We start from the raw sequence: 11,314 nt of genomic DNA, 5'->3' as shown, positions 1-11,314 counted from the left end.
TCTTGCCATGGTGCGGCGCCCTCCGGATGGCGGCGCCCCGGGCAAAAGTCCTGCTTGCTCGTGGCAAGATCCGCCACTGTGTGAGAATGCCCAATTTCTTAAAGCGCCAATCATTTAGAAGGCAAAACCAGGTTGGTGTTACCTTATAAATGATTGGCGCTTTAAAAATACTCACACAAACTTCCACACCTCCGGCTTCTCACACCCTATTACATTTACCCCTTAATCTCCATTTGTTTGGAAAGATCTGAAATTATAAAACTATTGATAGTAAGTGTGAGATTCTAGACCTTACAGTGAATCCGAAAGTATTTAGAGCGCTTCACTTTTTCCACATTTTGTTGTGTTACAGCCTTATTCCAAAATTAAATAAATTAATTTTTCCCTCAAAATTCTACACACAATACTCCATAATGACAAAGTGAAAAAAGTTTTTTTGAGATTTTTGCAAATTTATTAAAAATGAAAAACTAAGAAATCACATGTACATAAGTATTAACAGCCTTTGCTCAATACTTTGTTGATGCACCTTTGGCAGCAATTACAGCCTCAAGTATTTTTGAATACGATGCCACAAGCTTGGCACACCTATATTTGGCCAGTTTCGCCCATTCCTCTTTACAGCATCTCTCAAGCTCCATCAGGTTGGATTGGAGCCGGCGGTGCAAAGCCATTTTCAGATCTCTCCAGAGATGTTCAATCGGAATCAAGTCTGCGCTCTGGCTGGGCCACTCAAATACATTCACAGAGTTGTCCTGAAGCCACTGATTTGATATTTTGGCTGTGTGCTTAGGATCGTTGTCCTACTGAAAGATGAACCGTCGCCCCAGTCTGAGGTTAGGAATACTCTGGAGCAGGGTTTCAACCAGCATGTCTCTGTACATTGCTGCATTCATCTTTTCCTCTATCCTGACTAGTCTCCTAGTTCCTGCCGCTGAAAAACATCCCCACAGCATGATGCTGCCACCACCATGCTTCACTGTAGGGATGGTATTGGCCTGGTGATGATTGGTGCCTGGTTTCCTCCAAACATGACGCCTGGCATTCTGCCAAAGAGTTCAATCTTTGTCTCATCAGACCAGAGAATTTTGTTTCTCATGATCTGAGAGTTCTTCAGGTGCATTTTGGCAAACTCCAGGCGGGCTGCCATGAGCTTTTTACTAAGTATTGGAATTGGAATTTGGTTTTATTGTCATTAAATATTAAACACATGAACAATCAATGAAATTTTCATGTAAGCAAAAGAACAGACCCCACGAAATATATATAGCACAAAGAACAATACCATAGCATACTTTAAAAAAAGCCGTAAGGACATGATAACACATAGGCAACTGCGACAATCCTATCTACATTTAGAACCATTTAGCATTGTTATAGCCCTAGGAAAAAAGCTATCTTTCAGCCGGCTGGTCTTACACAATATCGATCTATAGCGAAAGTTTGAGGGGAGTAAAGTAAACATCCCATAATTAGGATGAGTCGCGTCACCCAGTATACTCCCAACCTTCGCAAGGAGCCTCTTCTCATAAACAGACTGAATACTAGGCAATTGTAACCCAATTATCTTGCTAGCAGTTTTCACAATTCTTTCCAATGACTTACGCTCTATAATACTACAATTTCCGAACCAGGCTAAAATACCATAAGTAAGAACACTCTCGATAATACATGAATAAAAGTTAATTAAAATTACCTCTTTTATACCTGCTGATCGCATCTTCCTAAGAAAGTATAAACGCTGTTGAGCTTTCTTTGTAGCAGCATTAACATGGGAATTCCATGACAAATCATTAGATATAGTCAAGCCTAAAAATCTAAAAGATGTTACAGTCTCCACCTCCTGCTTATCTAAAACTAAGGGACCATAAATATACCTATTTTTTATTCTAAAATCGATAATCATCTCCTTAGTCTTTTTGACATTAAGTATCAAATGATTTTCCTGACTCCACTCCTTCAACCTATCTACTTCAGATATAAATTGTGAGTCATCATTTCCACCAATAAGACCCACGATGGCAATATCGTCTGCAAATTTGATTATATGCACAGAATCTGACTTTGAGACGCAATCGTAGGTAAACAAAGAATAGAGTAACGGACTCAACACACAACCATGTGGGACACCAGTGCTAATCATTACCTCACTAGTAATTTTATTATAAGTAGTGGCTTCCGTCTGGCCACTGTACCATACAGCCCTGATTGGTGGATTGCTGCAGAGATGGTTGTCCTTCTGGAAGGTTCTCCTCTCTCCATAGAGCAGGCCTGGCCAACCTGTGGCTCTCCAGCTGTTGTAAAACTACAAGTCCCATCATGCTTTGCTACAGTTTTGCTATTAGGGAAGGCTAAAACTGTGACAGGGCATGCTGGGATGTGTAGTTTCACAACATCTGGAGAGCCACAGGTTGGCCAGGCCTGCCATAGAGGAATGCTGTAGCTCTGACAGAGCGACCATCGGGTTCTTGGTCACCTCCCTGACTAGGGCCCTTCTCACCCGATCGTTCAGTTTAGATGGCTGGACAGCTCTAGGAAGAGTCCAGGTTCTGAACTTCTTCCATTTATGTATGATGGAAGCCACTGTGCTTAATGGGACCTTCAAAGCAGCAGATATTTTTCTGTACCCTTCCCCAGGTTTGTGCCTCGAGACAATTCCTTTGACTTCATGCTTGGTTTGTGCCCAGACATGCACTGTCAAGTGTGATATCTTATATAGACAGGTGTGTGCCTTTCCAAATCATGTCCAATCAACTCAATTTACCACAGGTGGACTCCAATTTAGCTGTAGGAACATCTCAAGGACGTTCAGTGGAAACAAGATGCACCCAGTGCCGTTTCTTGCGGTGGGCGAGCCGTGCAACCACACAGGGCACCCGCCGCGGCACTTGTGCTGCTCTTTGTTTCCCCCCTCCTCCCTTTTCCCGAGTACCCAGCTCGGGGGTCGGAGTTTCGCATAATGACGCGGTTGCGTCGTGATGTCACAACGCAATTGCGTCATTCCGCGAAACTCCGCCACCCAAACTGGGTACTCGTGAAGAGGGAGGGGGGGGGGAGCCAAGCTACAGGAAGGGCCGGCGCGACGAGGTGGGCCGAAGAGTGGGTCAAACGTAAGTTTCTCTCTCTCTCTCTCTCTCTCCTCCTCATTCTCTGCCACCTGCCGTAATGTATAAAATGGGGACTCTTGCCTGCCTAATGTATAAAATGGGGGCTCTTGCGTGCTGTATTGTGTAAAATGGGGACACTTGCCTGCCGTACTGTGTAAAATGGGGACACTTGCCTGGCGTATTGTGTAAAATGGGGACACTTGCCTGCGGTATTGTGTAAAAGGGGGACTCTTGCCTGCCGTTTTGTGTAAAATGGGGACACTTGCCTGCTGCAATGTGTAAAATGGGGACACTTGCCAGCCGTAATGCATAAAATGGGGACTCTTGCCTGCCGTATTGTATAAAATGGGGACACTTGCCAGCCGTAATGCATAAAATGGGGACCCTTGCCTGCCGTTTTGTGTAAAATGGGGACTCTTGCCTGCCGTATTGTATAAAATGGGGACACTTGCCTGCCGTACTGTGTAAAATGGGGACACTTGCCTGTTGTAATGTGTAAAATGGGGTCACTTGCCTGCCATATTGTGTAAAATGGGGACACTGCCTGCCGCAATGTGTAAAATGGGGACACTTGCCTGCCGTAATGTGTAAAATGGGGATTTAATGTATCAAGGGCATTGCGGTGTGTGGCATAATATATATATATTTTTTCACTGTGGTCGCCGTGATCTGTCGGCGCAAGGTCAAAAACTGGGGTGTAAGGTAGTCTTTTCAGATGAGGCCACGCCCATTTTAATGAGACCGCACCAATTTTTATCAAGGCCACGCCCCTTGCCAGGAGCATACTATTTCTATATGAAGGGGCGCTTTTTTTTTATGTCAATTTTTAAATCTTGCACTGGGAGCCTGAGCTTCATGGAAAAGGCTGTAAATACTTATGTACATGGGATTTCTTAGTTTTTTATTTTTAATACATTTGCAAAAATAAAAATAAAACTTTTTTCACGTTGTCATTATGGGGTATTGGAGGTCATTCCGAGTTGATCGTAGCTGTGCAAAATTTTGCACAGCTACGATCAACTTTCCTGACATGCGGGGGGACGCCCAGCACGGGGCTAGTCCGCCCTGCATGTCAGTCCGCCCCCCCGCAGAAGTGCAAAGGCATCGCACAGCGGTGATGCCTTTGCACTTCAGGAGTAACTCCCGGCCAGCACAGCTTTAGAGAGCTGGCCGGGAGCTACTCCTCACTCCCTGGCCCACAGCGGCTGGTATGACGTTACGCAGCCGCTGTGGCCCGCCCCCCGTTCGGTCTGGCCACACCTGCATTGGCCGGACCGCGCCTACAAAACGGCGGCCTAACGCCGCCATTTCACCCCCTCCCGCCCATCGATAGCCTCTGCCTGTCAATCAGGCAGAGGCGATCGCTGTCCTGCCACGGCCGTCGGCCGTCCCGCAGGCGCACGCACTGCGTGTAGAATTTTCAGGGAATTATATGCACTAAGCCTTGGAGAGAGAGAAGGTGGAAGGAGATATAATGGGTAATTCAGGTTGTAAGCGGTCCAACGCGCAGTTTCCAGATAATTTGGGAAACTGCGCATGTGCAGAAAGGATCCTGCAATTCTATTGCAGTAATGTGAACGGTATCCGGTCATTAAGTCGACCACTATTGGTCGACATGCATTAGATCAATATGGTCACTAGGTCAACATGGAAAAAGGGCAAAATGAGTTTTTCACATTTTTTTTACTTTTTCATACTTTACGATCCACGTAGATTGGGAATAATAACCTGCATGGCGAGCGAAGAAAACGACACCCCAAAAAAAACACCCTTTTTCCACGTCGACCGTATTCGTGTTGACCTAATGGCCGTGTCGACCTATTTCAGGCGTCGACCTAGTCACTGCAACCAATAGTGGTCGACCTAGTTACAGCCGACCCTATGATCCACACCCAGTGTGAACGCGTCTGTCTGATTGACAGGCAGAGGCATTTGGTGGAACTCGCTGTCAGTGAGCGCTAGAATTAGAGTGTACAGAAAGCAGCACACTCTGCAGCAGGTCAGGTACTGACAGAACCGGAGACAGAGCTGTGGGGTGAAATATATCATTATACTGTATTAAATTAACATTTAATTTACAGCCGGGCAACACCTGCTCCACAATGGAGCAACTTCCTACCTGATGCACTCTAAAACCTTGTACACAGTGCAGATATATCGCCCGTTTGCTCGAGCCTGTCAGCGGGTGTGTACCCCTGATGTGTCTGTAAATGACATCCACAGACATATCGCATCGGCTGTGCGGCACAGCCAATATATCTACAAATCGCTCTATAGATCTCCATATAAGAAACGGCAGAGTCAGCAATTCTAGCAAAGTAAAAACTGTATTGTGGTCGAGTATTTTCGGGGACAGCACCCCGTCCTCAAGACCTTACAGAAGCCGAGACAAAAAAACATAGAGAAACTCACCCTCACTTTAAACCCCCTTTCACTAATCCACTCGATTCACTGTCCACAGCGCCGCGAGCCGGTGTCTAGCACGCGTGACGTGTATCCGGCAAAGGTAACTGGTCGCCATGGAGACCGCACAGCTTGCGCTCCACACAGGCCGCTCGGCTTGCGCTCCACTAGCCTCGGACCTCACTGTCCTGGTCACAGCACGCTGACACACCATCACTGGGGGCTTCCTTACACGGGCACGGATAGGGTATGGACTGGTACCAAACTGTACAAATAACACAGATATATGCATTAGAACATAAAAAATAAAAATACACAAAACATAATAAACTATAAAAGTGAAAACAGAAAATAAAACAGACATACACAGAATACCAGCAGTAGCAAAGTGGTGGGTAATGCCATATTCATACAAGATACGCATTGTTATAATAACAACTAAATGAAATACCTACAGCGCCCACTCAGGGGAGCATGACTCATTACTATTAACAGCTACAGAGCCACCAAGATTGAAAGGGACACAAAAACACACTGGGCAATTACTACTAATTAGACCATACTATTCCAATTGATTTTATCATTAAGACCTTCTGGTTTAATAGTACCCAGCCTCAGGATCCAACAGGATGCTTTGATTAATATAGCTTTGGCCCTGTCACCCCCCCTGAGCGACTCCTGGGACATGGTGGTCTGTTATGAAGTATCTGATCTGCTCTAAGTTATGTTTCAGTTCCTTAAAGTGGCGAGGGACAGTTTGGTCAATATCCTTACCGGCTAAAGATAATCGTATTGCAGACCTATGAGCATTCATGCACTCCTTGAATTCACGGGTGGTCTGCCCCACGTAGAATAGCCCACATGGACAGACCACCACGTAAACCACGAAAGAAGTATTACAAGTAAGTACAAACCTCATGTCATAAACCTTGTCTACATGGGGATGCTTGAATTTTGTACATGGAATGATAAAACGCCCTATAGATATATTGATGCATTTGGCTGTGTGTACGTACACTTACTGCAAGGACCGCCGGTGATTGACATATAAACCGGGCAGGCACATTTAAATGCCCGTCCAGTTGTAACGTCAGGCACAACACATAGGGCAGATAATTGGTAAGTGTATATACACGTACCAATCGTTAGATAGGTCGGAGGGTTGGCCAGGTGTGTAGCCAGCTTAAGACAAACATGCACAAATACTGACACAGACATATCTACCCCACTATGATGCAGATGCATACAATGTAGCAGCCGCAGATTTTGTTCCAATACAAGTTCGGCTCCGTATACAGACTCAGTCACACACAGTATACAAGTGTCATATATCAAATGAATCAACACAGTCTCCTTGTGCATCATAAACACATTGCATTGTGACTATGGCACATTTGCTGACGTTAGCAGAGTTGCATGGGACCTGTCGGCTCCCTCGTGCCAGGCATCATGCACTGCAAGGCGTATTGAGGCTAGATGTAGGAGGATGCATTGTTTTATGACTCCTAAAGTCCCAGAGAGGAAACAGTTCTTATGTATACAATGTACAAATGATGTCAGGTTTACGACTAGAGAGTTTCCATTATCAGAGGGATGATAAAACTTGACGCATTTTTGCTGTTGAGCTGCCCGCTTAATCAGTCAGGAAAATCATGCTTAATACATACTTACCTAACCTCCCAAAATTAGTGGGAGACTCGCACATTTTTGGGTAGTTCCTCAAGAGCCCCAAAAAAGTAGGCAGATATCCTGCAGCCCACTAGTTTCCTAGTGAAGCGGGCAGGATGTTGAGATAAAGACCCTCGTTCCGAGTTGATCGGTCGCTAGCTGCTTTTAGCAGCAGTGCAAACGCTAGGCCGCCGCCCTCTGGGAGTGTATCTTAGCTTAGTAGAAGTGCGAACGAAAGGTTAGCAGAACAGTGCTGAAATTTTTTCAAGCAGTTTCAGAGTAGCTGCAGACCTACTCCTTCCTTGCGATCACTTCAGTCTGTTTAGTTCCTGCTTTGACGTCACATACACGCCCTGCGTTCGGCCAGCCACTCCCCCGTTTCCCCAGGCACGCCTGCGTTTTTACCTGACACGCCTGCGTTTTTTAGCACACTCCCGGAAAACGGTCAGTTACTACCCAGAAACACCCACTTCCTGTCAATCACTCACCGATCAGCAGAGCGACTGAAAAGCGTCACTCAACCTTGTGTGAAACTGCAGTTTTTTGTGAAAGTACGTCGCGCGTGCGCACTGCGGCCCGTACGCATGCGCAGAAATGCCAATTTTTAGCCTGATCGCTGCACTGCGAACAACGGCAGCTAGCGATCAACTTGGAATGACCTCCAATAACCGGTAATCATGGTGCTGTGTGTGAGGGGGCGTGGTATGCAAATCGTGTCAACTTTAGCCCTGCCCTAATCCCACAGATCTGCAAATCAGGGCATTTTGCAGAAGTAGGAGCGGGGCTTGATGACAGTCAGTATCTGCCGCGCTCCCCAAAGTGCCAGCAACAACCCCTCCCTGGCAGGCCCGGCGCTACCCACTCAGCAAGGTCTGCAAAGCAGGGAGGCGCTGGGCAAGAGAGGCGCTCCCCGCTCTGCAGACTTGCTGATGCGCAGTGCTGTCACACACTGACAGGCAGCAGCAGCGCCGGCAAAAGCTCTTCACTGTGAGGATTTTTTGTGTGAGCCGAGGGCCCTTCCCTCTCCTCCTTGCTCCTCCTGCTGCAAGTCAAGCTAGAGACATACAGCAGCGTCCCTGTCCAGTGTCCATCCCTGTTCCCTCCCCCTGACTGTTAAGACCCACTCCCTCTCTCCCCTCCCCTCCGTTGATTCACTAAAACCCAGGAAGTCACGTGGTGCACTTGCCTGTGTACACTGTGCAGTGATGGAGGAGCCTGCAGACGTGAGTAGAGGAGCAGCCACACCACAGGCAGTGGTGTACTATTAATGTGTGTGCTGGGAAGGGGGGGGGGGGGGGGGGGGGGATTGTAGGTGTAATATTAATGTGTGTGCTGGGGGGGGGAGGGAGAGTGTAGGTGTAATAATGTGTGTGCTGGGGAGGGGGGGAGTGTAAGTGTAATATTAATGTGTGTGCTGTTGGGGGGGGGGGTAAGTATAATATTAATGTGTGTGCTGGGGAGGGGAGGAGTGTAGGTGTAATAATGTGTATGCTGGGGAGGGGGGGAGTGTAGGTATAATAATGTGTGTGCTGGGGAGGGGGGGAGTGTAAGTGTAATATTAATGTGTGTGCTGTTGGGGGGGGTAAGTATAATATTAATGTGTGTGCTGGGGAGGGGGGGAGTGTAGGTGTAATAATGTGTATGCTGGGGAGGGGGGGGGAGTGTAGGTGTAATAATGTGTGTGCTGGGGAGGAGGGGAGTGTAGGTGTAATAATGTGTGTGCTGGGGAGGGGGGGAGTGTAGGTGTAATAATGTGTGTGCTGGGGAGGGGGGGAGTGTAGGTGTAATAATGTGTATGCTGGGGAGGGGAGGAGTGTAGGTGTAATAATGTGTATGCTGGGGAGGGGGGGAGTGTAGGTGTAATAATGTGTGTGCTGGGGAGGGGGGGAGTGTAGGTGTAATAATGTGTGTGCTGGGGAGGGGGGGGGGGGAGTGTAAGTGTAATATTAATGTGTGTCCTGGGGAGGGGGGGAGTGTAGGTGTAATAATGTGTATGCTGGGGAGGGGGGGTGGTGTAGGTGTAATAATGTGTATGCTGGGGAGGGGGGGGGGAGTGTAGGTGTAATAATGTGTGTGCTGGGGAGGGGGGGAGTGTAGGTGTAATAATGTGTATGCTGGGGAGGGGGGGAGTGTAGGTGTAATAATGCGTATGCTGGGGAGGGGGGGGAGTGTAGGTGTAATAATGTGTATGCTGGGGAGGGGGGGAGTGTAGGTGTAATAATGTGTGTGCTGGGGAGGGGAGGAGTGTAGGTGTAATAATGTGTATGCTGGGGAGGGGAGGAGTGTAGGTGTAATAATGTGTGTGCTGGGGAGGGGGGGGGAGTGTAAGTGTAATATTAATGTGTGTCCTGGGGAGGGGGGGAGTGTAGGTGTAATAATGTGTATGCTGGGGAGGGGGGGGGGTGTAGGTGTAATAATGTGTATGCTGGGGAGGGGGGGGGGAGTGTAGGTGTAATAATGTGTGTGCTGGGGAGGGGGGGAGTGTAGGTGTAATAATGTGTATGCTGGGGAGGAGGGGAGTGTAGGTGTAATAATGTGTATGCTGGGGAGGGGAGGAGTGTAGGTGTAATAATGTGTGTGCTGGGGAGGGGGGGAGTGTAGGTGTAATAATGTGTATGCTGGGGAGGGGAGGAGTGTAGGTGTAATAATGTGTGTGCTGGGGAGGGGGGGAGTGTAGGTGTAATAATGTGTATGCTGGGGAGGGGAGGAGTGTAGGTGTAATAATGTGTGTGCTGGGGAGGGGGGGGGGAGTGTAAGTGTAATATTAATGTGTGTGCTGGGGAGGGGGGGAGTGTAGGTGTAATAATGTGTATGCTGGGGAGGGGGGGGGGGAGTGTAGGTGTAATAATGTGTGTGCTGGGGAGGGGGGGAGTGTAGGTGTAATAATGTGTGTGCTGGGAAGGGGGGGAGTGTAGGTGTAATAATGTGTATGCTGGGGAGGGGAGGAGTGTAGGTGTAATAATGTGTGTGCTGGGGAGGGGGGGAGTGTAGGTGTAATAATGTGTGTGCTGGGGAGGGGGGGAGTGTAAGTGTAATATTAATGTGTATGCTGGGAAGGGGGGGAGTGTAAGTGTAATATTAATGTGTGTGCTGTTGGGGGGGGGGGGTAAGTATAATATTAATGTGTGTGCTGGGGAGGGGGGGAGTGTAGGTGTAATAATGTGTGTGCTGGGGAGGGGGGGGGTGTAGGTGTAATAATGTGTGTGCTGGGGAGGGGGGGAGTGTAGGTGTAATAATGTGTATGCTGGGGAGGGGGGGGGGAGTGTAGGTGTAATAATGTGTGTGCTGGGGAGGGGGGGAGTGTAGGTGTAATAATGTGTGTGCTGGGGAGGGGGGGAGTGTAGGTGTAATAATGTGTGTGCTGGGGAGGGGGGGAGTGTAGGTGTAATAATGTGTGTGCTGGGGAGGGGGGGAGTGTAGGTGTAATAATGTGTGTGCTGGGGAGGGGGGGAGTGTAGGTGTAATAATGTGTATGCTGGGGAGGGGGGGGAGTGTAGGTGTAATAATGTGTATGCTGGGGAGGGGAGGAGTGTAGGTGTAATAATGTGTGTGCTGGGGAGGGGGGGGGGGAGTGTAAGTGTAATATTAATGTGTGTCCTGGGGAGGGGGGGAGTGTAGGTGTAATAATGTGTATGCTGGGGAGGGGGGGTGGTGTAGGTGTAATAATGTGTATGCTGGGGAGGGGGGGGGAGTGTAGGTGTAATAATGTGTGTGCTGGGGAGGGGGGGAGTGTAGGTGTAATAATGTGTATGCTGGGGAGGGGGGGAGTGTAGGTGTAATAATGTGTATGCTGGGGAGGGGGGGGGAGTGTAGGTGTAATAATGTGTATGCTGGGGAGGGGGGGAGTGTAGGTGTAATAATGTGTGTGCTGGGGAGGGGAGGAGTGTAGGTGTAATAATGTGTATGCTGGGGAGGGGAGGAGTGTAGGTGTAATAATGTGTGTGCTGGGGAGGGGGGGGGAGTGTAAGTGTAATATTAATGTGTGTCCTGGGGAGGGGGGGAGTGTAGGTGTAATAATGTGTATGCTGGGGAGGGGGGGTGGTGTAGGTGTAATAATGTGTATGCTGGGGAGGGGGGGGGGAGTGTAGGTGTAATAATGTGTGTGCTGGGGAGGGGGGGAGTGTAGGTGTAATAAT

Source organism: Pseudophryne corroboree, chromosome 2 (genome assembly GCF_028390025.1).
Source record: "Pseudophryne corroboree isolate aPseCor3 chromosome 2, aPseCor3.hap2, whole genome shotgun sequence".
NCBI classification, from domain to species: Eukaryota; Metazoa; Chordata; class Amphibia; order Anura; family Myobatrachidae; genus Pseudophryne; species Pseudophryne corroboree.
Note: the sequence above shows the minus strand (reverse complement) of the source record.